At 41.2% G+C, this 25,860-nt stretch overlaps 2 long non-coding RNA genes across 3 annotated transcripts in view; one reads left to right on the forward strand and one right to left on the reverse strand.

The window, feature by feature from the left end:
* Positions 1–8: 8 nt before the first annotated feature.
* Positions 9–2,568, reverse strand: LOC102370614. Its single transcript, XR_323302.1, has 3 exons — positions 2,500–2,568; positions 1,757–1,836; positions 9–439 (listed from the first exon to the last, which is right to left on the reverse strand). It is a non-coding gene; the product is annotated as an uncharacterized LOC102370614 (long non-coding RNA).
* Positions 2,569–4,129: 1,561 nt separating this feature from the next.
* LOC112549558 overlaps positions 4,130–25,860 on the forward strand; it is a 37,267-nt gene continuing 15,536 nt past the window's right edge. The window contains exons 1-2 of one of the 2 annotated variants that reach the window (XR_003093017.1): positions 4,130–4,879; positions 6,411–6,547. This is a non-coding gene — a long non-coding RNA (uncharacterized LOC112549558). The remainder of the gene's footprint in view (positions 4,880–6,410; positions 6,548–25,860) is intronic. The other variant, XR_003093016.1, reaches the window with a different exon arrangement.

The following is a 25,860-nucleotide window of genomic DNA, read 5'->3' on the forward strand; positions in this document are numbered from 1 at the left end:
ATGGGGTCAGCAAACAAGCCACTAGGAACATGAGTAGCCCAGTGAAGTGTGCATTTTTCTGGGATAGAGAGATTTCTGGTCCTTGCTCCCAGTTGCCAGTACCATTTCTATATTTTGCATTAAATAGTCATTGAATAAACTGCACAGACATAGCCTCACAAACTTTTGGGGCAGTGACCAATTAGTAAACACCAGAATAGAGTCTTTTTCCTAGAGATTTGGTGGTTTTCTGTACATTCAGAAGAGCAAACTGTCATTATGTAATATGTCATGATACAACTTGTGATTTTCAGGAACAGTATAGTATAGCCTTGTCTGCCATCCATTGAAGGTGATTGGGATGTCCTGTTATTCATTCTATCTGCAACAAGCGTGGTAAGGACCTAGCAAGTTGCTTGTTGTACATCCTCAAATCCCAGTCCAGAGCTGCAGCAAGAGTCTGTGTTATGGGGCAAACATACGGAAGTGTTATTAGACAAAAACCTGAGGTACTCACTACTTAAGGGGCATGAACAATCCTGCAGTTTGGGGTGGGGAGGTGCAAGTACATGGGTATTCGCTCTAGTAGCCTGATTAAGTCACATACTGAGTCAATCCATTTTGTTTGCTTGAATATTTCATGCAATTTCACTTGCATATAAAATGTTTCAGTTCCTCTTCTAACCTGTTGTAGAATGTTGCTGCATACCACCTCATGCATGTCTGCTTGTCTTAGCAGGGAGCCTAGACCTGTTCTCTCTCAAGTGGCTGCAGTAAAGTTGGGGCTGCAATTAGGTTTGTCATTCTTTTCTACAATGTGCATATTTAGATAGCTGACAGTGTAGAAGTACACCTTCTAGACAAACGGATTCCGAGATACTGAGTTAAATTACTGTAGATCTACATCTATAAATTTCTGTGTGTATGTGTGTGCATGCATGTGTGTATACACGTGTGTGAGAGAAAGAGAGAGAGAGAACAGGCATACCACAAACCTGTTACAATTTTATAGGCTGTTGCCACTAACCTACATTTCGTGTTTATAAGTCACCTCTGCCAATCCTCTCTTCCTCATAATTTTGTTATCAGTTAAATAGAATTTATGTGGAACTGTAGGCAGAGGTTCATTGTGACATCAGTGGAAACTCACAAAAGCTCACACATCTCGGATTCATTTGTTCTGTAGGGTGCATCTCTCCCATGCCTTCTGTCTCATTCACGCTAGTGAAGCTATACCTCACCTTATACCCTAACACTAACTCTGGTACTTGCTTTTGTCATCCCTCTCTGGACAGTACTCTTTGATAAGAACACTTAAAAAGAACTATAAATGAACACTTTGAAAATGCCAAGTTCAGTGAGTCTCTTTCTCTACTGCTGTTTCATTGGAGCACAGATGCATCTGTTCACCCCGCTCCAGCTGTTATCTTCAAATCTGATATCTTCAAATCATCATCATCTACTCAATAAGCCCGGGTTGGCCACCCTGGGCTGAAATTGAGCAACTATTACTGGTAACTATCTGGTGTATGTGTAGATGAAATGGTTGTTTTGTGTATGTGTATGCCTGTGTGTAATGATGTGTATGATGATTTGTGTGTTTGTATGAATGGTCTTCCCAAACCTCTATGTCTAACTCATGTGATCAATAAACGCGGCACATTGCCTTATCCCCCTTTATAAAGTCTCGCTTGTGATTTGAGCAGTTGGCAATTTGAGTAACATGAGCACAGGGAAAAGATAATAGTTAACTATAATCCTATAGATAATTATATACCTCTGTGGAGAAATCCATGAAACCATGCTGTCCTTCAAAGTGGCTATCACCTCCCATTGTTCCCAGAGAAGATAGTATCCCTGTGACATCAAAGAAAAATACTCAGTCTCATGTGGAGCAACAGGAATCAAAACCATTTATAGAAAGACTGCAATACTTCATGGAATTTTCAATAAGTGAATAATATTCTTCATCCTCTGCAGAAGAAACTTTCAGTTCCAATGTAGAACAGGGAAATAGTTACCTTTAATCTTGAAAAAAAGCTTTGCATATGTTGCATACACACAAGGTTTCATGAAGTTTAAAGTAAATGTGAATTTTTAAAACTTTATTATGTTCTGTAGTTAAGATTATTAAGAGTCAAAAGGAGTATGACTCTGAATGATAACTTCTTAATTTAAAATTAATTTTAACTCTTAAAACTAATTTTCAGAATAAAGTCATTCCATCTTTAATGAGTAAGTTTGTAGTTTTAGACAGGAGATACTCTTAGGGTTTATATAACCAAGGCACTGAAGTGATTTCACTACAAAACTCAGCCTTTAACTATGAACCTGAAAGTAGCATCTTACGTATGTATATGTAACGATTCCAGTGACTTTCAGTTTGGAATAGAATCACTGATCATAAAGTTAATTTAATTTTTGTATTGTAAGACAAATAATGGAACTACTTGTAGAATAATATACCACGCAATAGAAATAAAAGCAGCAGAATCAGGCCCACAGTTATTTTTTACATACATGTTTTCATGCTGATGTGTAGAATACACTACTCATAGGCCCCAGGTGACTAATAAAACGGAATCTGAAAAAGATGATGAAATCTCAGAAAATTTCCATTAAAAAAGAAAGCATTTAGTATTTTGTTTTATATGGTATGTTTTGTTTCCTGAGTTGGTATCTAACATATAGTGATGTTTCTGATTAAAGACTCTGGTATGTAAACATCATTCTCCTTGGCATAAGAGCTGCTCAAAAATTACTCGAAAACAAGATACTGTGAATTTCAACTTGTGTAATAAATGTGAATAGTAAGTAGCCTCCGGGTGTGGTTTTATGGCGGTCAGTGTTCCGTATAAGGAAGAGACAATGCCTGCTCCAGACTTTCTTTTCACAAAATACAACACACTGCTAGTAACCACAGCAATAGACTCAAATGTGAAAGAGTCTATTGCTCTCTATTGGGCATCACAAAGAATTTGAGACAGCTGGCACTTATCAGCTGAAACAGGTAGACAGTCAGTAGAAGTGTAGAAGATAAATATATAATAGAAAAGCAATCTGGAAACCTGGGAGAGATAATAAAACTTTCTTCTAGAAGAGAGGTAACAATTCTGGTATGCCACTGATCATCTCCTCTCCACAGCTCTGTATCACATCTAATGCTGCTGAAAATATAGCAACCATTTTACTGTTCATACTTGTCAGCTCTGGAATGGTATTCAACATGTTGTTGGAAATATAGTTTGACATATTCAATTATAAAAATCATCCAACATGGTAAAGTGAAGAAGACTCCTGCACATAAAAGACAGATGACCAAAATCTCATCGTCACAATGACCCCACAGTAAATTTCAGCTGACCAAATGCAAGCAGCTGTTAAACTCATTCCTGTTTTGAAAGCTATTATATGTATATTGTATGTGTAGCAATCAGAAAAAGAGCGTTAATATATGTAAGTGTCATTAATACCGGTCCTTGAAGGAGCACATAATTGTCTGCTTTTGGTGTAACTTGCTATTTTTCTAAAATGGTTAGGTGTGACTTACCCCATTTTCTCCAATTAGAGCCACAGAAGACGCACACCTTGATAATTAGAACAATATAGTGGCCTCATACATTTTATTCAAGTCATCGCTAGTATTAAAACAATATAACCTTCAAAGATGTTGCGTTTGACATGAGCAGTTTTAAAAATAACACGATAATCTTACTGGCTGTCTACATGTCACGTGAATATCAGCTGCAGGAGTGTAGTTCTCGTAATAGTATGTTCAGAACTGAAGTCTAGAAGTAGGTCCCTTCCAGTAAAGAAGTGCTAAACCGAGTCCAATGTCATTTATCTTTATTTTGCAAACCCACTCATCTGGACACCAAGAAGTAGCTGAAGGTATTGAAATGTGAACACTTAATGGTAGAATTCTGTGGACCTGAACAACAACAACAACAAAAAAAGACTTCTACCCAATTTGTTTTGAAAGGTGATTTTAAAATCTATCTGTGCAACATAAAAGGTATTGTAGCAGCATTTAAAAAATCGACCCACCTGAACAGAATGGGAAGGGCTGCCTGGCAGAGAGGCAGAGTTTGTCCCAGAGGGGACACTGTAGGCTCTGAGGGCAAGTGAAGCTCTTTTGGAAGCAGCCCTGTTGGAAGTGGGAGGGGTGATGTAACCCCAGCAAAGTTTTGAAATAGAGCCGTTAGCAAAAGTCCGGGAAGGGCCCTGGTCTTGGCTGAGAGGCTTGGATAAAAGTGGGGGATCAGTTTTCCCGTGGGAGAGAACAAGAGAGAGGGGCTGAGGGACAGGCTGGAGACCGGATTTAAAATCTCAACACAGTGGTCCCTTGGAGAGCCCCTGGGAGTGCTCTGCTGAAGCTGCAGCAGAGGCTGAAACGGGAGTGACAGTTTCCAGTTCTCTCCGGCCCAGGAGGCTGTGGCGGCAGAATTAGGCAGGACTGCTTGTTTGGAGACTCCAAGTCTGCGAAGACCTGACTGCAGCCCGATGTGGCTGGGTGAGCACAGTAGAGCCGGGGGGTGGGGAACTGCCGGAGTCTGCCCTAGTTTCCCTGATGGTTGAGGGGCCCCAAGGGCAGGCAAAGCCCAGGGAGAGGCTGCGTTTGGCGGAGCTGTGAGGCTGTGCAGGACAGTAGGGTTGCTACAGCCTGCAGCCCAGACACTGCTCCCAGCAGAGCGGGGGAAGCGGTCAAAGGCAGGGGAAAGCTGTCTTGCAGGAACTGCAGAGGAGTTGCCGCTTGCTGCCCGGAGATCCCAGGAGCACGGAGACGGATGCCAGTGCCAGGGAGCGTCCACAAACCAAGTGCAGGGACACATACAGTCCCACTCCCTGAGATACCCTGCCAGGGGCAGTGCACACAGGATCCCTAGTACACCGTGTGCAAGTGAGAGACTGTGTAAATAAGTTCTTGAGGGTTTCTTAGTCGGTATATCCATGTGCTTATTTAATGATTATTTATTACGTTGTAAATAATTAAATCTTGTAAATAGTTTGAGAATTGTCTGCAAGGGTGCTTGATTGTAAGGGGAGGCTCTCCACTTGGGGGCACTGCAGCAGCTTCCCAGGGGGGCTGGGCAGGGCTACTGGCTACTAGGTACCCCAGGATCCCACTATTCAGGTGAGGGCGCGTGTAGTGTCACGCCCAGGGTTACATTATGAATCATCATGTAGTTTTATGTTGAAGGAGAATAACCTAAACAAATACCAGTCAAATATTTTTAAAAATAGATATTACCCCATATTTTTGTCTGGCTATTCATGAAAAAGTCATGACTAGAAAGAATATTGTTCAAAGTACAATTTGACTTCCATATCTCGCTCTGAGGATAAAAAGTAATTGATTTACAGCTCTAAATTGGTGAAAGAACTCATTATTTACTACGTATGGTTTTAAATGTTTTTTATTATGTCCCTGATAATAACTAAATTCATTCTAAATTGAGAGCTCCAGGCAATTATGATTTACAAGATTATCCCTTAAATTTCTCATCCTAAGAATTATTTAAATAATGAAATGTCAAATTCAGAATTTGCCTTAACTTTTGCATCCTGATATTTTGATTCTCTTTTCACATGAGTTTAACTCGGATGATAGGATCTATGCTAAGCTGATCTATTTTTTTCATTATAATTAATCAATCAATGTCATAGAGTTCAAGATTTCTGTGTCTAGATTCTTTCCTTATATTCTATGACAGTGGTGCTCAGCCTTTTAGCCAATGGGCTGGACTGGCAGTGCCTGGTCTGTCTGCAGGCCAGATCTAGCTGATGTTCCTGATCAAGCACCTGGACGAGCTTGGCAGGCACCATCTGGCTGCATGGAAGGGCGCAGTGGGCAGGCTGGTCCCAATGCGGACCTGCAAGGGAAAGGAGCTTGGCTTGGTCCCATGGAGAGGGAAGGGGCGGGGGTGGCCAGGCCCCAACCCAGCCCCACAGGGGAAGGGGGCATGACCCAGACCGAATGGGAGGGAAGGGGGCACAGCCCAGCCTATCCAAGCCCCATGGGGGTGGGGGGAAGGGGAAAGGGAAAGGTGTCCAGGCCCATCCCACTCTGGCCCCATGAGGGAAAAGGAGACATGGTCTGGCCCCAATCCAGAAGTGAGGGGTTGGGGGGGTACATGGCCCAGCCCACAGGGGAAGGGGTCACAGCCTGGCTCAGCCCCAGTTGGTGGGGCTTGGGGTTCAGGAATTTGGCAGGAGAAAGAGTGATCATATTAATGGCCAGCGCTCCCCTGCCACCAAATTTCCTGACCAAATTTCCAGAGCCCTGCGGACCAGATGTGATACCTCCATGGGCCAAATTTGGCCCATGGGTTGGAGGTTGAGCACTCCTGTTCTAGGACATTGAATTGAAATATTACATTGACTTCTGGAGGATTTTCTTAACTTACTGAATGCTTGTTTTTGATTTGCAGGAGGTGTGGGGAGAGCAACTAAAAAACCAAGAAAATAAATAGAACATATAAGTAGCCTTTAACTCTACAAAGTACTGCAATGCATAGGTTTGTCTTCTATAAAGTAAGATCCTATTATCATGAAGTCCTATTTTCAGGTAAGATTTTTAACATTTAATCACGTTTACAGTGTATAATTTACAGTGTATATTTAAAACATTTGTTTGGGATATATATATTCTTTTAATAAAGGGATAGTATTTTATTATGATGATGGTACATCTAGCTTTTTGCCAACCATAGATATTTTCTTCCTCCAAAGTGATTTTTTTTTTAGTATTATTAGGAAATGAATATAGGATATTATAGTGATTATGTTGTAATGCTAACCATGGATGTCATGAGGATGGTGCTTAAAATCTTCCTTCAGAGTCAGTTGGTTTCAAGATAATACTGTGCACTGAACATTCTGTACCTATGTCTGTAAGCACATATTTACAAAAACTATTGAAACATTTCATGATTACACTGGGACCCAAACTACTTGAGAAGCAAAAACCAAGGACTTCTCTCCTTGTATGATATGGCAGAGACATTTGAGTGTGTGGCTGATTTACTGCAATAGGAGCTTGCAAACTGTGTGTTTACCATGGTCTGTGCTTTCTTATTCCTCTTTGTTTGAAATTACTTAAAAATGCTAAAATATATGCATACTGAAAAAAATGTTTCTAACTTCCGAATGTTTTGAGTTGGGGACAGCTGTGATTGTGACGGTGAATTTATTTTCCTACTATGTCATTTTGTTTCCTGAAGGTGTTTGAGGAAATAGTTGGATCTATAATGAATAAAAATTATATTTTAAAAAATGTCGAAACCTATAGCTAAGCTAGTCTCCTTCCATTGTATTTTTTTAAGGAAATCAAAATATTTAAATAATACAAGCACAACTTTTCAGGGTGAAGTACTGTGATACTTTACCAGGTATCTTTCTGTTTTGCTAATCCTGGATGCACCAAAAATTTAAGACAGGATGGTTTACATATACACTAATCCAAATTCTCAGTAAAGATAAGCATACTGTTCTTTTGATGTATCTCATATTTTTGACTTACCAAGTTAACAAGTGGAATAAAAAATACAAACTCTAATTGGAGCATTTGGTAGAGACAATCATTCTTCAGTAGAAGCACTTGCATATGTTATTCACTGCTTTCAGAGTACTATGATATATAAACAGGGGAGGTACTATATATCTTTCCTCCATTACTTTATTAAAATCATAATTTCCCAACAAACTTCTGAAATCATTACAATTTGCCCTCATAATATATAGTGGGCCCCGTTTTCAGCTGGTGTAATATACTTGTCCAAATACCAGTATTTTGGCTCACTGCGCTTTGCATACATCAAAACTGTAAAACAGGCTCAGCCTTACACAAATTTTGTTTTGTTACTGGTGAAGTGACAGAAATGGTTTTTATCTTCCACTCTAAATGTCCCTCAAGTTTGTAAAAGAGATTTAAGATACTGTAAGATGTTTAAGTTCTCAGCCAGATATCTTTCTTCTGTGAAAATTCAGAAGGCATGAATTCTGGGCAAGGGAACTCAGTAAAAGTGCTCTTGTACAAGTCTTCCTGCGTTGTTCTCTCTTGGAAGGTATAAAGGGGGTGAAGTACAATATTGATTGTGGGGTAGGCTGCAGGGTACTCCCATACACCTATGCCTACAAGTGAATAGCAGCAAAATCATGAGTGGATGAGCCAGGCACAAGCCCCAGATGTTACCTAAGGGGGTTACGAGGGAAAGTGGGGGGGGGAGGCGGTGGTAAACAGAATGGGCCAATGGGGGGCATCTCAACCTCCCACTCTCCCCCTGCCTACCCTCCCTCCTACACCCTGCATCTTCCCTGTAGCTGAAGGCTACAGCTGGCTCTGGTAATAGAGAGGGTAGAGAAGCAACAGTAGTGTGCAGTGCTGGAGCAGCCACCAGTAGTTTACTGCCAAAACTTATATTTTTTGGCCACTCAGCAAGCATGTTGGCAGCAAAAAGAGGTGATGGCTCACAGACCCATCCACAGAGGGTCCCTAGAGCCCCTAGTGTCTCCACAGTGCTGTCACTTGTCCCAAGAAACAGACTAAGGTTGCCCTGAAGTAACTCCCTATGCCAGCAAGCCTCAGTTTGTCTGCCAGACACTACAGCTCCAGTGTGGGAATCTCTGTCCACCCCAGGGACTTTGAATTATTGAAGAAATTATAGGTCTCCCTCTCTGCAGGGAGAATCAGCCTAGAAGAAAATATTGTAGGCATGGACTGCAGGACAATTTTACTGTTCAAAGGGAAAAAGAATTCCTGTTGAATCTACTTTAAATGTTTTATCTGTTTCCTTCCATCCTGCCAAAAATGGATCTGAGACAGCTTACTCCTGAATAAAATAGAGTTGAGTTACCACGACTTAGCAGAGAGCAGCAGTTAGCTATGTTAGTCTGTAATTATGCCAAAGGTAAGAAAAGGTAGCACCATAAGGGCGAACTGGTTCACAGAGATCTGAAGTAAGCCTACCCATAGACATTTAAATCTGTGTCATCTTTAGCTCCTAGAACAGGGATGGGCAATTATTTGGGCCCCAGGTCCACATTGGGAGTTTTGGTGAGCTGTTGCAAGCCAGTTCAACAGAACCCTCCATGGATCAGCTCACCAGAATTAAGCAACTCTGCTCCCAACTCGGCCAGGTGGCTGGGATGGGGCCACAGGTGGGTGAGGAGTGGCATTCAGAAGCGAGATAGGTGTGTAGGGCTGGGGCTCGGATCACAGGGTGGTGACAGCGTGGGGCCAGAGCAGAGCTATGACCCACTGCCTGCACGCCCCTGCAATGGGTGCATTTTCCACCAACAGAGACATGTGGGGAGTGGATTGCAGCTCTGCCCTGGGCCCTGGCCCCACGCTGTCACTGCCCCACCATCCTGCCTTGTGATCCCAGCCTCACCTCTCCATCCTACTTCTGAACACTGCTTCCTGTGCACCCTGCCTGCATGGGTCCTGCCCCCAGCAGTGGGTGCGGGGCTGGGGAGCCAGGGTGCCCAGACAGCAGGGTGGAGGTGCCGCTGCCAGGGCTGCCAGGAAGCGAGTCTGGCTGCCATGCCATCCCAAACCCACTGTACTTCTGGGGGAAGTGGGATCGGCCACATACACCACAACCCAAGCTGCCACCAGACCTGGGGTGGAGGCGGCCAGGGGACCTGCTGCAGGCTGGACAGAATCCCTTTGCAGGCTGGATCTGGCCCATGGGCCATATTTTGCCCACCCTGTCCTTAGGAAGGTTTTTCACAAGCCTTATACCCAGCAGCTACCATGGCCATGTGAAGTCCCTTGTCATGCAACACCAAAATACCATTTTTACCAGGGATTACATGAAGCATGGCAAGATAGAGACATACCAAGTATTAGAGCACTTGCAGACGTGCAGGAATTTACAGCACAGGTTTCTTCCTTTCTGTATATTCTATGGCCAGTACTGTGTTCTGAGAGGTGGTAGTATGCAGGGATGCATGGTGCACGAGCAGCAGTCAGACATTCACTGCTGGGGGGAGGGTATAGAGAGAAGCATCCTTAGAGTTCCTAAGAATGTCAGTTCTTCCACTCCTGTTTTGTCTGTCTGCAGTGATTTATCACCAATGATCCTGGTTTTCCCTGATAAAAAAAAAAAAAAATCACAATTTTTTTTGATTAAAAAACCCACAAATTCTGTGATTAAAAGGCCTCCCACAGACCCCCAACCCCACCCCTCGGCAGGAGGCAGCAGCGGAACAGAGCCTGGATCCTCCGTCCCTGCTTGCCTGCCGTGGGCTTGGGGGGAGGGGTGACTCCCCACTGTGGCACATGCTTTCAGGGGGCAGGAGGGACCCATGCCCCCCAGATCTGTGCATGGGGCAGAGGCTGCACAGTACCTGCTGCAAGCTCCCACCCTGCTGCCCTCCCCCAGGGCCTCCACAGCCCAGTGTGTACAACCCACTGCTGCAAAGAACAGCAGGGCCATGCAGGCAATGCATCCCCTGCATGCATGGCTACAGTAGGGGCAGTGGCGCAGGGGATGTGTCACCAGGGTCATGTGGATTTTGCAGCAGCAAGCAGCTTTCTTGCATGGCCCTACTGTTTTTTGCACCTACGCATCACACACACTGGACTGCGGAAGCCCCAAAGGAGGTCAGCGGGGCTGGAGTCTGAGCCTGAAGCAGGCAGCCTACACCTGTGCCCCACATGCAAATCTGGGGGGCAGGGTTTCCCCTGCCCCCTGGGAATGTGCACAGCAGTGGGGAGCCAGCCCCCTACCCCCACATGAGCTGCCCCTATCCCTGTCCTACTCCCTTCCAGGGCCATGCCACTGCACATTGAGGTCCTGTCCCCAAGCCCCAGGTACTGCCCAGCTGAGCAGCATCCCCAGCCCCTGCCCTTTCTAATCTGCCCCCATTTACCAGATGATGCTGTGCTCCAGGCTGCCTGGCAGCCATGTGCATATACATGAATGTGGTGCCGCTTGCCTGGAGTCACCAAAGCTAACTCAGGTACTGGGATAAGAAACCACAGCCCCTATTTAAACTATACTTAGCACAATCCAGTCAGTGGATGATTTTCTGCTCTGCAATTTCCCATTCAAATCTGTTTTTTAAAGTTTGCTGTCAGGCAATAGCCACCCTCAGGTCCGTGATGGAGTACATAGGGGAATTACAGTGTCTCAGTAGATTACTACTCCAGTTTTTGGAAGGTGGACAGTGGGAAAGACACTCACCCAAGACCTGTAATCCATAAAATTAGAACATGTTCTTGATACACTGTCTTCAGACAATGGACCACAGTATGCTACAGAAAAATTAAAATTATTCTGCCCCACAAAGGAATTTGAGAACAAAATGTCTTCCATTAGATACCCACAAAGTAATAAGGCAGAATGACAGAGACAATGGCAAAGGTAGTTATAATATTGTTAACAAAAGCATTAGATCCTCTCAGGAGTGATTAGTTACCCAGCAAAATCATCCATGAGTAGAGTGACTATCCTGGATTGGCCAGGACAGTCCTAGATTTTATAGGCTGTCTCAGTATCCCAGCCATTGTGAAAATTTAAGCAAAAATCCCAGACTGGCAGGAATCCTGGAAGCCACAGGATTGTGTGTGTGTGTGTGTGTTTGTGTGCGCATGCGCGCGTCCCCTGACACCACTTCATCCCGGATTTCCCTAAAATAATTATGGTCATCCTAGCCACAGAGTCACAGAACAAAGTATCTGCTTCCCATGAAATACAGCCTACTGTAGCCCAGCAGAGGAATGAGAGACAGGACATGGAAACAATTAGAGACTGTTCAATTAAGCAAGCAACATACAAAATGCATCTGTGCGGGTGCCAAGGACCTGTGGCCACAATGGTCTAGGTACAACCATCAAACAATCAGAAAAAAACAATGGTAAAAGGAAAAGCCCAAACTTCAATGGGACACAAGGCCACATAAGATAGCTGCAAATTCAGGACATAGTGGACTGCAGAATAAGCACAAACAAAATGGGACAAAGCCAGAATCAGGGACATTAAGAATAATCCATTAGCTGATCTAAGGAGCAGAGTCAAAAGAAACAAGCTTTATAAACAAATCTTAGAAAGGATCTATTCCCAGGTTTCCATCCATGGGAATAAAGAGAGCAACAGAGTTGAAACAAACCTCCGGGGATTCTAGTACAAGTATTTGAAACAAGAACTTTTATAACTGAAGTACTTAAAAAAATTGACTTTTGAAATATATCAAGTATAATGTATTTTCTTTCTAGCCAATAGAGCTATACATGGTACTTTTACATTAAATGTCATTTTGAATGGGGAAAAAAAGGATTTATTAAAACACTTATTTTTCAAGAGCTTCTCCCAGCTGTGCAGTCTTGCACTTGCACAGATCTCTTGTCAGCTTCATAGAGACTTCTTGATATCCCATGAAGTGTGATTGGTGCTTTTGAGCCATAAAGGAAATCACTGCCCTGACAGAAACATCTCATAATTAAAAACAAACAAACAATTAAACTGCTAAAGGTAGAGAGGAAAGTATGAAGTATACAAAGATAGCTTTACAAAACCTTTGTTTACAAATATCATACCCAGTATTATATGAAGGAGCGATTCAAATAGTTTGTATTAGCTATGGAAAGTGTTTGGATGGTTATCAAATCCTCTGAGAAACTTTTACATTTTCCTTTAGGGAAAAGTGCTATACAAATGCACAAGAAGGAAGCCATCTCTCAACAATCCTCTATGAAAATTACTATAGAATTAGTTCAATGCTAAGTTTTAAATCATTCTTCAGAATTCAATGGCAGGTATTTAATTTTTTAATAAATTCTGTAGTATGTTTCAAAAATATGTAATTTATCATTTTTTCTATTAAGTACAATGGGACTTTTTCCATTAGTGTTTGCTTTCTCTATATACTTCCTAAAAATCCATAGCCTGATGCTGTGAACAATATTTTGATATTGTATTTTGATACAAAAAAAATACAAAAAAATTCCAATGAGTCTGGATGTGTTTATGTCCCTCTGTACTGGTTTAATGCATTACTAGTACTAATAAGATGCACAGAAAGTTTAACTCTTTGAAATAAATCAGTCAATTAAAAGCAATTCATTATCCTCCCTTCCCTTAGCTTGCACATATCCCAAGAAATCTATCAACTGCATCTTATATAAGTTGCCAAAATTATTTTAAATTTAAAATAAAATCAGCAAGGGTATAAAATGACATATATAATGATACTTTATAATAACTGCAATTAGACTGATTTAAAGTTTTGAGTAGAGATGTATTACAAACCACAATTCTCCAAGGGCTGTATGCTCAAGAATTGGAAGTAAATAAGAAGTAGGACTTCTGATATAGGGTGCATACAAATGTCAGGAGGTTAGATTGATTTAAAAATGGCCACCCAATCTAACTTAGTTTGCCCATGGGCAGACTTTACACTTAGATCCCTACATAGGTTGATCTAAGTGTCAACTGTACAGATATTCTCCAAAAGTTAGATTGATTAAAAACTGGCTGGCCTGATCTAGCTTTGGTTCACCTGACAGGCAAAGTGAGACTGATCTAACCCAATGTCTGTACATGTTTGAAGTGCAGCCCCAGGGCTGGGGAAGCTCAGCTGTGTCCCAGCTCTGGGGCTGTGCTTTTTCTACTCCCCTCTCTGCTACCAGGCTATTCTTAGCTCCCCACCACTCCCTACCCTGAGCCCACCAAATACCCTCTGAGCCAGCAAACTGTTCTCAGTTCTGGTTTTACCAGTGGTCACCAGTGCCAGGAGCTCCAATTAAGTAAACTGGGGTGGGAAGAAGGGAGGGCAGATTGGGAGGGTGGGGGTTGCTCTGCAGGGAAAGTTGTTCTTCTAGGGATGGGGGAAGCCGGAGGGGTTAAAAATATCCCCTAGTGAGGGGAGGGGAGAGATCAGTCAACCCCTGGACTCTACCAACACCCCCCAACTGAGCTACTAGCTTTCTGATCCCACCAACCTCCCCCATGGATCTTCTAGCACCCCCACTCCTACACACACCCAATTCCACCCACCCCTCTCTTTACCCCAACTGATCTTAGATCAGACTTCTGACACCTATCTAATCACTGAGTTAGATTGGGTGGCCATTTTAAACCCAATCTAACCTCCCAAACTTCTCAGTGTAACATCTACAAAATAATGCAGGAAGCTTTTTGTATTGAATGTTTGTATATCCGGTTGTAAGCTAGTCTTCAGAAGCTTAATATTAATGATTAATCCCCTACAATTACTGCCAACTGTTGCACCCCAGTCTCATGCAAGTGTCTCTTACTATTCTTTATGTGCCAAGAACTCAAAGAAGAGCACAGTAAACCCCCCAAGTGCCAGGTTCTGTGCATTCCAACAACACCTTGTATATAATAGTAAGCATTGTTCTAAATGCCAGTCTCCTCCCAGAACTATCTCTGGCTTAATCCTTACTCAACTGCCAGGATCCTTCCCCCTCTGGCTTATATGTTACTCTCCTAAACAAAAACAGGGGGAGGAGGGAAGGGTGATTCACTCATAGCAGATTTATCAGACTGCCCTCAGTTTACTTGTCTTCAGGGGCTGTCCCATGAGGTCTCAGTGGCACTGTCATACTCCTCCTTTGGCTGTGCACCACTTGTGTGGTGAGGTTTCTGAGCTCATAAGCATGTTAGCATAGCTCTGCATGTGGTATAAATTCTAAGCTTACCAGCTGGTCAGCAGTGTGGGGTTTGGACAGATTTTCTGCTTTCATGTGGCTCCAGATCCCAGGGGGTCAGTGCTGATCTTTTTTGCCCTTCCCCACCTCACTGAATTTAGCAGCAATGGAAAAGAGGGAATGAGTCACAGCAGCACTTAGACCCTGGAATCCAGAGCTACATGAAAACAGGGACTGAGTGGATCCTCTTTCCCCATACCACTTAATTCAGTGAACAGTAGGTGAACAGTAGTGGCATTAATCCTCTGGATTCTGGAGCTGCATGAAAGCAGAGGCTCTGGCCAGACTCCTCACTGATCAACTGGTGAGCTCAGAGCTCACAGCATATGTGCATCTCTGGCAGGAGATGCACTGACATGGCAGTCAGCTCTCATCAGCTGTATAGCATATACACAGTGAGCTCTCTTCACTGTGCAGGTACCACATGGCTGAAATCAGTGTGGCTACACCTCCCTCATCACAATCCTGATGAACCTGTGCTTGTCCTCTTACAATTACTCAGTGGGCATATCTACACAAGATGCTTAATGTGCAGTAGCCTAATAACACTGTGCAGTAGCTCATCATGGCACGCACAGTGTTAATAAGCTACTGTATGGCATTATTAGGCTACAGTGCAGTAGCATCACTAAACAAGTGTTTGCCAAAACTACTGCACAGTAACACTAGTTACTGCACATTTAGTTAGTACTTCATTAAGCAAGTACTAAATTAAATGTGCAGTAACTACTGCTCATTAATGAGCATGTAGACGCACCCAGTAGGTGCATCTATACGAGATGCTTTACTTGAGATTAGAGCTAATTACTATGCAGTAAACATTACTGTCTACACATGCAGATGCTTACTGTGCAGTAATATGTTCTAATCGCCTAAAGCTCCCCCTGGCTGCTGCAGGGGCCTGGTGCAGTGCCCCAAGGAACAGGAGCAGTCTGCTGCTAGGAGCCTCAAATCTGCTCCCATGTCCCTGCATATGTAGACACGTGGCTGGGAGAGTTTACTCTGAAGTAAACTGCTCCTAGATTATTTGCACATGTTGACTTGCCCAGTATGGGTTAAATTAGCACCTCCTTCTGAATTCTTCATACTAGGTAATTAAAATAGGAAATACAAATAATTTTTCACCTAAAATATAAAAACAGACAATAACTTATAGATGAGGACTACTCTACAATACAGGCTGCATGGTAGGATCCAGAGAGTCTCATGAATGGATGGGTGTCATTCTGGTGAGAAGTGGCCAGTGGAGTCCCTCAGGGGTCCATGGTTGGACCGGTGCTTTTCAACATCTTTATCAGCGATTTGGATGTGGGGGGTGAAAAGCTCGCTGACCACGTTTGCGGACGACACCAAGTTATGGGGGAGCGTGGTCATGCCAGAAGATAGCTTGCAGATACAGGCAGACTTGGACAGGCTGGAGAGCTGGGCAGACCAGAACCATATGCAGTTCAACACTCAGTAGTGTAAGGTGCTCCATCTGGGGGCAAACAATCTCCAACATGCCTACAGGTTCGGTGACGACAATTTGACTTGCACCATGGCCAAAAGGGACCTGGGATAGTGATGGGCCATTACATGAACATGAGCCAGCAGTGCAATGCTGTGGCTAGCAGGGCAAACAAAACACTGGCATGCATTAAATGTTGCATCTCATGCAAAACTAAGGAAGTGACACTCCCACTGTACTCCGCATTGCTGAGACTGCAGCTGGAGTACTGTGTCCAGTTTTGGGCACTGCACTACAACAAGGATGTGGAAAAGCTTGAGAGGGTCCAAAGAAGAGCCACCTGTATGATCAGGGACTTGCAAAACAAGCCATACAAGGAGAGGCTGAGGGACTTGGGTCTCTTCAGGCTACAGGAGAGAAGGCTGAGAGGGGACTTGGTAGTCGCTTCCCACTACATCAGGGTAGTACATTAAGAACTCGGTGAACAGCTGTTCACCATGGCACCTCTGGGGAAGACCAGGAGCAATGGATACAAACTTCTGGAAGGCCACTTCAGGCTCGATTCCAGGAAAAGCTCCTTCACAGACTGTGGAATAAACTCCCTCCAGTGGTGATGCAGTCACCTACCCTGGAAATCTTCAAAACGAGACTGGACAGTCACCACGCTGGGGTCACTTGATCCCAGTTGTCTTTTCCTGTCTGGTGCTGGGGGACTGGACCCAATAAACTACAAGGTCCCTTCCAGCTCCTAACAATCTATGAATCTATGCATCTATGATCTATTTATCACTGTCTGACATTGACCAAGGACAGCTATTTTATTATGCCATGAGAATAATCTCAGTATGACCTGTTGATCAGCATATAAACTGAAACATAATAATTAGCAGCCCTTATAAATTACTATCCCAGTAAAAATATTAAGCTCTATAGAGCTCTGACTACAGTAAGGAGGTGTTTTGTGGGCACTTGTGAAAAATGATGTGGGATATATCCATGAATACTCTGTGGGAATAGCATGGACTGCAGCAACCATAGAGAGTACTGTAACCTTTATCTGGCTCTTCAGAAGATTCCCTTCTGTATCTTCTCCCAAATGTATTAGCTTAGTCTTGGCATAGGTAACAGGACTTGATGTTCAGATATTTTCCACATTGATAGAAAGGATATTATTTTCTACCCATATATTAAAACAATTGTTTCTGTTTCTTACAACCTTCATCAAATGCTTAGCTAACCTGTTAGCTGTAATTGCCTTGAAGGATATGTTGCTTTAGCCATTGTATTACATATCACTGAAGTCCATGTGCATCTTATTGACTGCAAATTGTCAATTCTATGGTTCTTTGAAGGGGAAAAAGTAATTTGATTTGATTTTTTTGTGCTAATGAAATTGCATTTGCTGAGTAATTTTTCATATTACAACAAATATACAGCAAGGGTAATATTTGTTAAACAAAATCAACCTACACTCTTTTTTGGTTTTGATACACATCATTGAAAATATCTAATAAAACCTGGCATGATTTTCAAAGTGGTCTAAATTTAATTTTACATAGCTTGAACTCTGTTATTTTATTTATTTATTTTTATTTCCCAATAGGAATTGTAAAAAGAAACATCTGATAACAGTAATAATTCAGGCACTTGCATTCAAAAACCACAATCCTGCCCTGAGTCAACAGGGTTCATATTCCTATTTCTTCTATATATTACAGAATTAATTATGTATCTTCAGAAGTAGTGTAGTTCACGTGGGTATTGTCACACGCTGTCCTGATTGAAATATATGCCTATTGTAGCCTATAATGGGTACTGTCTATACAGAATGGAGGTCTGGTGGAGAAAAGTTCTCCTCCTCTGGTTGATTGCGGGGAAGGGGTGTTGCTGAAATTTTGGGGCGTACTTGGCACTTACGTTATTCTAATCTTTTTTACAAATAAGATCAAAAGTGCCCAAAATAGCTAATATTTGTTTAATCACAAGTAAATAAATATTTCTAATGTTACTTATGAGAAGCCTCAACACTGATAAAGGAATTTAGGTCCTGTTCACTGTTGTACTGACACACGTTAATATGCTCACTACAAAAATAAGACTATTTACATTTAGGACTGCATAAATAATTGATTTTTCAGTTTGGATGCCGAACCAAACAGTACTTACCAAACAGAACCAAATAGTATCAAACAGATTAGAGTTGAACATTTTTTTTTCTTGTCAAGACAAATCTTTTGAAAACTTCCTTTTATTTGGCACAAAAGGAGACCAAAACAAAGAAATAAACAAAAAAGAATAAATTGCTAGATTTGCAATCCTTTAAGGTTTAAAGTGGGACCATTTTCCCTTTTATATATAAAAGCCAAAAATATTTGTCAAATTTGACCCAAATTCACAAATAGTTTGGGAGGACTGAACTTGTACATTTTGGTGAATTTGATATTTGACAATAAATAAATACTCAGATGGTTATATGGAAGCACAAGTTTCAACACCTCCATTAATTAGAAAATAGCAGTTTAGACTTATCTGTCATAATTAGTGATACAATTATACCTACTTAATATGCTACATTGAGTCAATGTCATGTTGTCTTACCAAATTGTTAAATCTTTGGACATTAGAGGGGAGGATTAATTTCTAGTAATGCAAATGAAAAAGTAGGTGACATTTTTTATACAAAATAAATTGTTTGATAAGTATACACCTTCAGAAAACAAACACCCCCAAGTATTATGATACAAATTATGATACATGATAAAATTCCATAAAAGTGCTGTATAAACTAGAAAAATGTGCATGTTCTCTGTTAGGTTCCCTTTCAGATTGATGTTGTTCGGCAGCTTTGTTTGTTCCATTTTTGTTCATGTTTTAGTTTAAGTTCTCATGGACCTCATGAGCAGAGAAGGCTCTTTGGGTGAACCTGATATCTTTTATTAGACCAATTTAAATGGTTGGAATTTTTTTTAGCAAGCTTTTGGGTTTAAAAATCCTTCATCAGGCTGAGGAAGCCTCTGCAGTTGGTGTGCTCTTCCTGGATGGAATGAAAAGTAAAGAAGCCAGGGGCTGGGCTGCTATGCATGCAAGATAGGTAGTCAGTGAAGATGTAAACTGAGAGACAGGCTGGGGTGGGGGGAGAAAAGAGGGATGAATGTAGCAGTTGAATAGTGGAGAGGTACCTGGGGAGTCAGATCTCACACAGGTTATAATGTGTCTTAAATCCAATGTCTGTATTTAGTCAATGATTTTTTGTATCCAGGAGGTTGATGAAATGAAGTTCATAGGCTTGTCTCTGAGAAGTGTTTTGTAAGTTTCCTTTGAGGATTAGAACTGAGAGATTGGAAAGAGAGTGGTTTTCTTGTGAGAAATGTATCCCCACCAGTAATCGGGTATTCTTGTCTTTGATAGATTTCTGGTGTACTTTCATTCTGGTACCTAGTTGTTGTTTGGTCTCTCCTACATATTTTCCATCAGGGCATGTGGTGCATTGGATGAGATATATTACATTTCTGGAGGTGCAGCTGTAAGATGCAGGAATGCTGTGTGGGGTGTCGTAATAGTGGGGGGGGGGGAGATGTGTTGGCAGGTTTTGCATTTCTTGTCATGGCATGGTCTGGATCCATTCAATGTGTTTTGGGCCACCCGAAGTTTGCTTCTGGTGATAAGGTTAGTAAGGTTAGGTGCTTGTTTGAAGGTTAGGATGGGTGGTTCAGGAAGATCTCTTTAAGAAAAGGGTCTCTTTAATTCTCTTTAATATCAGATTCACCCAAAGAATCTGCTTATGTCCTTAGACCAACACACCTACAACCTGCACCCCTGTAACATGGACCTCATGGCATTTCTTAGCCACAGCTACATGGCTTGGGTCAGAATTACTATTGGTTATCCTTTTGTCACACAGCAAAGATTAGTATGCAACATTCCAATGACTACTATTACAAAATCACCCCAAATTGGAGAAATGAGGCTCATAAGCCTCATTGAATTAAGGCCTATCCCTGAGCTGGAGCTTGGCTTAAATCAAAGAGGGTAAAAGGTAGCAAGAGGTTATTTAAGCATACAAAGAGTGTTAAGTAAACTTGTTTTGGAAAGAAGGAACAGCAATGAGTCAAATCAGCAATGTACACCCGAGTTATTTAAACTAAAAGAATTCCTGATAATGGTATGTCAAGGCTACTAGTGACGCCATAGAATTGTCTTAGCTACAGACTAAGATTTTGTCAAGATAAAAGAAAGAATACACATTATGTGACCATAAGAGATGTGTTTGTTTGTTTTGGTTCTTTTCATTTCTGGAAGTGAGCTCTTTGGTTTCAAGAGCCAGTTTCCTGCTAACATAGACAGCTATCAGGTACAATCCTTTTTGTAAACTGATCCAGCCCTGTCTTAAAATAATAATGCTTTTGCCCCATTACTCCTGCTGGAAGATTATTTCTGGACATAATTCCTCTGATAGTTAGTGATTTGCTTTTGAATTCAAGCCTAATTTTATTCAGGTCCAGTTTATACCTTCTGGATCATGTAATAACATTGTCCTTTACCTTTAAAAAAATAACAACAACCTTCTTCTCCCTCCCTGATATTTATTCCCTGATGTATTTACAGATATTAGCCATATTCCCACTCAGTCTTTGTTCTGCTAAACAACCCAAGCTCTTTTATTTGCTTTTGCACAAGATTCTGTATTCCCCAATCCTACTGGTAGCCCTTCTCCTTACCTGTTCTCTGTACCCTCAATTTGATAGAATAAGGTTGCCAGGTCTTTTTCTGTGGAGCACTTAGCAAATGGTTTCTTAGGTATGGCAATTACCTTATTGGTGGCAGGGAGAACTAAACAGCATTTTCATTCTGGCAACAACTGGGACTTAGGGATTCACTGTTGAGATCTCTCCTGAGTGTGAAAGATTCTCTGACCTGACTAGACAAAGAAATAAAACCTGGTGTTACCAAGATAATTCCAAGAATAGGGAATGGGGAAACTTAGCTTAAAACTTTGCCTCCCCTGCCCTCAGCTGAATCAGACTAGAGTTGTTGTCACAATTACTTTGCTACAAGTGGAGCTTAATAGGACAGTAGGACTGGATGGGTATCAAGGCAGAGGCTGTTTCTGAGAGTTGAAGGCAAGACAACAGAGAGATGGAAATAGAAGTGAAATGGCATTAAGAAGAGGAACTGCTGAAGTAAAGTGGTAAGGAGAGTCTGAAATAGGGCTTTCACAGTATGAGAAGCCTTATAATGATTTGATCATGGCAATATAATACAGATCTGAAGACAAGGGAAGCTGTTATTATGAAATAGCATATTGTTCAGGTGTGTATGTTTGGGAATAGACGGATACAAAAGCAAATTTAGTGATCAATACAATAGCATATTAAATTACCCGATTCAAAAGAAAATCAACACAAATTTATTTTAAAGTTCTATTGCTGCAAATATATTTGCTTTAAAAATACTTAAATGGTTTTCACCCAAATTGTATTACCTATAATCACCTATAATGCAGTGTTTCTTTAAAAAAAAAAAAAAAAAGTAAAATGAAAAATCACATGCTAACCTCTGTAAAGCATAATAAGACTGGAATATCAAACTATATATGCCCAGTGAAAATAAAAACCTGGACAGATTTTATGATTTCATTATTTCTTATTGATTTGCAGGGATTCTAAAATTAGTATTATTTTAAATACTGTTCTTAGAGCATCACAAAAATGCATTAGCATTCTCTTGTCTAATTTGTTCGAGAATGATTCTAGACAAATAGGTAATGATAGATTTAACACTTGAACTTTCAATTACCTCTTAACAAAACATACAAAAATAACAGAACATTTTGAATAGGTAACGCCTAAAGAAAAATGACATTACTTTGTTGGAATGGTTGTAAAGAAAACAAAATTCAATGTCAAAATGATATAAAAAATACTGGAGAACTGTTACCCCTCAATTAAAAAACAATCCTTTTGCCCAATTATTTTGGTGAAAAACACTCCGTTAGTAGAATTTGTGGAACAGGAAGCAAAGTAAGCAATTCTGTTCCAAAAGAATCAAATCTGGTCCATCAAAATAAAATAGTTCTATTTAATGTAGTTTTCTTTAGACTGAACCCCGGTACCTTGTTTTTAATACATTGAAAATAAATCCCAGTGATTGGCTGGCATTGGTGCTCTCAATTAAGGCAATTCAATGCCAGATTTCTCTCAAAGGTATCCAGTTGTACAAAACCCCATTGACTTCACTAGGTGTAAAGTTCTGTGTTGATAGAGCTTTCTGTATTTGATATTTTTGCCTTTTAATTATTTTAGGATTTTTTTCTTTGATAGCTGGTATTAATATGAAAACTGTTTTACAGAATAATGGTCTGATATGGAGAGGTATTAGTCAGTCCCATTAGTTGCAAGGTCAAGTGTGAGTCTTTTGGAGTGTTGTGGACATGGTTTTATATAATGTATCTGAGGCAATATGCTTTCCAGTGTGGTAGGGGGAGAGGATTGGGAGTTGGGAAGGGACAGAGGAATGTTATTTCAGCAGACTGGGGTTCTCTGGATGCCTATAAGCTTTGTCTACAGTCCTTTGTATTTAAGTCACCTTATTTCATTCTGTTTAGTACCCCTGTTCTCTGCAAGTCCATTCAAAGTAGCTAACCAAGTAGACTGTGTCCTGAACAAAAGCTCCTGCCTCTCTAGACAAGTTAGCTTATAAGATTCCTCCTTGTCCTGCCTTCTGCATCACTTCAGGCTAACATGGGCAACTAGCTCTGTCTACAATCTATAACCCTCCCTACTTTATATGAAGTCAGTGCAACATGTTCTTCTCACCCAGTTATGGAGCAGACATCACCCAAAATACTCTCTCTCCCTTCTCTTGAAGCTGGCCCACTGGACAACCAGGAGGGGAAGAATCATGGGGCCAAAAAAGGAAAAAAAGAGCAAGTCAGAGGCAAGGTGGGTCAGTGAGATGAATATAACCCTAAACTAAGGACCCTGTTTTCTAGCCCTGTTTTCTATTTCCTCCAGTAAAGTTGATATTATTCCATAGCTTTCTTGTACCTTGCATTTAATATCCATTAGATAAGAGGTGTGTGAAGGTAAAATTGGATTTATCCCAGAGTCCTTTAATTCACTGTCTGCTGTATAAAGCTGTCAAGATGCATGATCAGATGCATTATTTAGATACAAAGATTGATAATGGAAGAATCTTAAACAGCTTCCTCAAATACTGGATTAAATTCTGGGGATTCAGATTTGAGATGTGTCATATATCTTCCTGGGGCTTTATCTTGTGGCCTGCCGTCAGATCAGAATTTAACCCTGAGCTCAGCTTTATTTACATATGAATTCTGGATAGACGGCAATTTTGTACTGACAAGTTGTTGAAAAACCCAAGTACTAGTAGTTAGTGAAACATTGCTTTTATTTTGTGGTATACTATCACAGAAAAACTGCTGAACGTAGCCTGTATGACAGTGTGCATACACTGTATAATAAAGCTCTTACAGCTCTACTCATTAGAAAAGATCCATGATATTCTGCACAGTTAAGACTCAGTGGGTGCATCTACATGTGCACATTTACTGTGCAATAACTGAAATTACTGTGCAATATGGGCATGCATCTACATGTGCCCACCAATACTGTGCAGTAAATATGGTGACTTATGCCAGCTTGAGCATAAATTTGATACCTGTGCCATAAAGGTATCAAATTTACACTGATTAGTTACTGTGCAGCAATGCATATGTAGATGCCTTACTGTGCAGTAACACTGTGTATATGGACTTACTTGGGAGTAACTTTAGTCCCAAGTCAATCCACACATAGCATCAATGCACTTTAATGCCTGCCCATGTAGACACTGGCCTATTCCTGGTCACTGTACAGTAACTTACTGAGCAGTAAATTTAAGCTGGTGTAAATACATGTATAGACAAGTCCTGAGAGGCTAAAGATCAGCTTTATGCACCTAGTCAAGTAGTTTATTAAGAGCCTGGCTTGAGTGCAAATTCTATTTTCTGCCATTTTGTAAGTCTACCATGGAAAATCTAATTCACTTGAACACGTAAATTAAAATGTTTCACCAGCATGTATCTCTTGGACTCCTTCAGCAGCAACAAATTTTGTCCATATATGACTATGAAAATATATATTTCTCTCTATTTTTATATCAGTCTTAATCTATCTTGGAGCTAAATTGACACCAAAGCTTGTGTTTATTGTATAGATGTTTATTTTATGTAGTAATAGAGCTTTTATATATATATATATATATAAATCTTTGCCTTTCCTTTGCTGGCAGTAGCACCCTACAAATGTCATTAATTGACAGTAAGCCTGTGAAAATCTCCCTCTGTATTTAAATCTAAAGTCTCATTGAGCATACTTAGATAAGTCATTTTAACAGTAACAACTCCATGGGTGAAATTAGAAGGATAACACAAGATTTATCTAATATTTAAGTCCCATGTACATTTTACATAGTTTAAATGGGATTTATGAGTGTGTAGTTCTTTGAGTCAGCCATCTGCCCAAGAAGTGGTGAATTTCATCCTGTAAACTGTCCAGAGCACAACCGGTTGTGCCTTATTTACCTTATGAGTGTGTTGTGCAAAAAAAATATTCCTCATCCCACAAAAAATATTCAAGATTAAAATATGATTCCAGTTCCATATCAGGTCTTGCTCTTCTTAATTCAAAAAAAGAGTCTTGAAACTCAGCCAGCCAGCCTGCCTGCCTGCCTCCCTTTTTGTGATGAGAAATACTATTCTGAAACTGTGAAATATTGATGTGAATATGATTATTGTATGTGTAATTGCAAACAGAAGTCAAACTAGTTTTGCCATGGCTGAATTTGGTCCAGTCTTTTATTTGGACAAGTGCCATATTGTAGAATTAGTGGAAGAAAAACATCTGAATACAGATATTTTCCTGACTCGTGCATCTTTATGGGCACTTTTCCTTCGTATGCGGCAACATAGTTACAACATCCTCAACTCAATGAAATGCCCAACTACCTAATGTTTGTGCTTTATGTGTGTCACTCTTCTAGCATTTGACTATGTTCTTATAGATAAGCATAGGAATAATCCTCTTGGCTTCAGTTGGACTACTTGGGTACATCCAGACAAGCACGCATGTGCAGTATGCAGTGCTACAGACTCATCTGCAGTGCTGCAAACTGCATGTTTTGCACATGCAGGCATTTGCCATGCTGCTGATTTAAAGTGCAGCAGGTTTTTTTTGACACTGGGAGATCCCGGTGTCAAAAAAATCCACACCTAAAAAAAGCAGGGTGGTTCACATGGAGGCAGTGTTTCCTGGCTGGACCCACGTTCTGGCTGCCAGCCAGGCTCTGTGCTTTCGATCACCACTGCTGGAGCCTGGGGAAGCCTCTAGGACCCCAGGTAAGGCTGCTGGGGCCAGCCCAAGTGCTTGCCCCAGACTCTCCTACCCTACCTGGGGCAACTTGCTGTGTGCCAGAGTGTGCATGCACGTGCCTTTCCCTGGGACAAGTAGCAATGGCCTTTGCTATTTGTCCCTGAGGAAACACATGTGTATGCTCATCTGGACATGCCCCTAATGTCCTTCAGATAAATCTTTTTACTTCCTTATGCAAGTTAACTTCCCCCTTCAAACAGCTTCTCCCTTTCTTCTTGTGGATGATAAATCCAGCACTAGTCTCCTGATTTTTATTTTAGGCCTTGAATTACAATTGCATTATTTTGAGGAAAAGACGTGAAAAGGAAATGGTGACAACTGAGCCT

Source organism: Alligator sinensis, unplaced genomic scaffold (genome assembly GCF_000455745.1).
Source record: "Alligator sinensis unplaced genomic scaffold, ASM45574v1 scaffold375_1, whole genome shotgun sequence".
Classification (NCBI taxonomy): domain Eukaryota; kingdom Metazoa; phylum Chordata; order Crocodylia; family Alligatoridae; genus Alligator; species Alligator sinensis.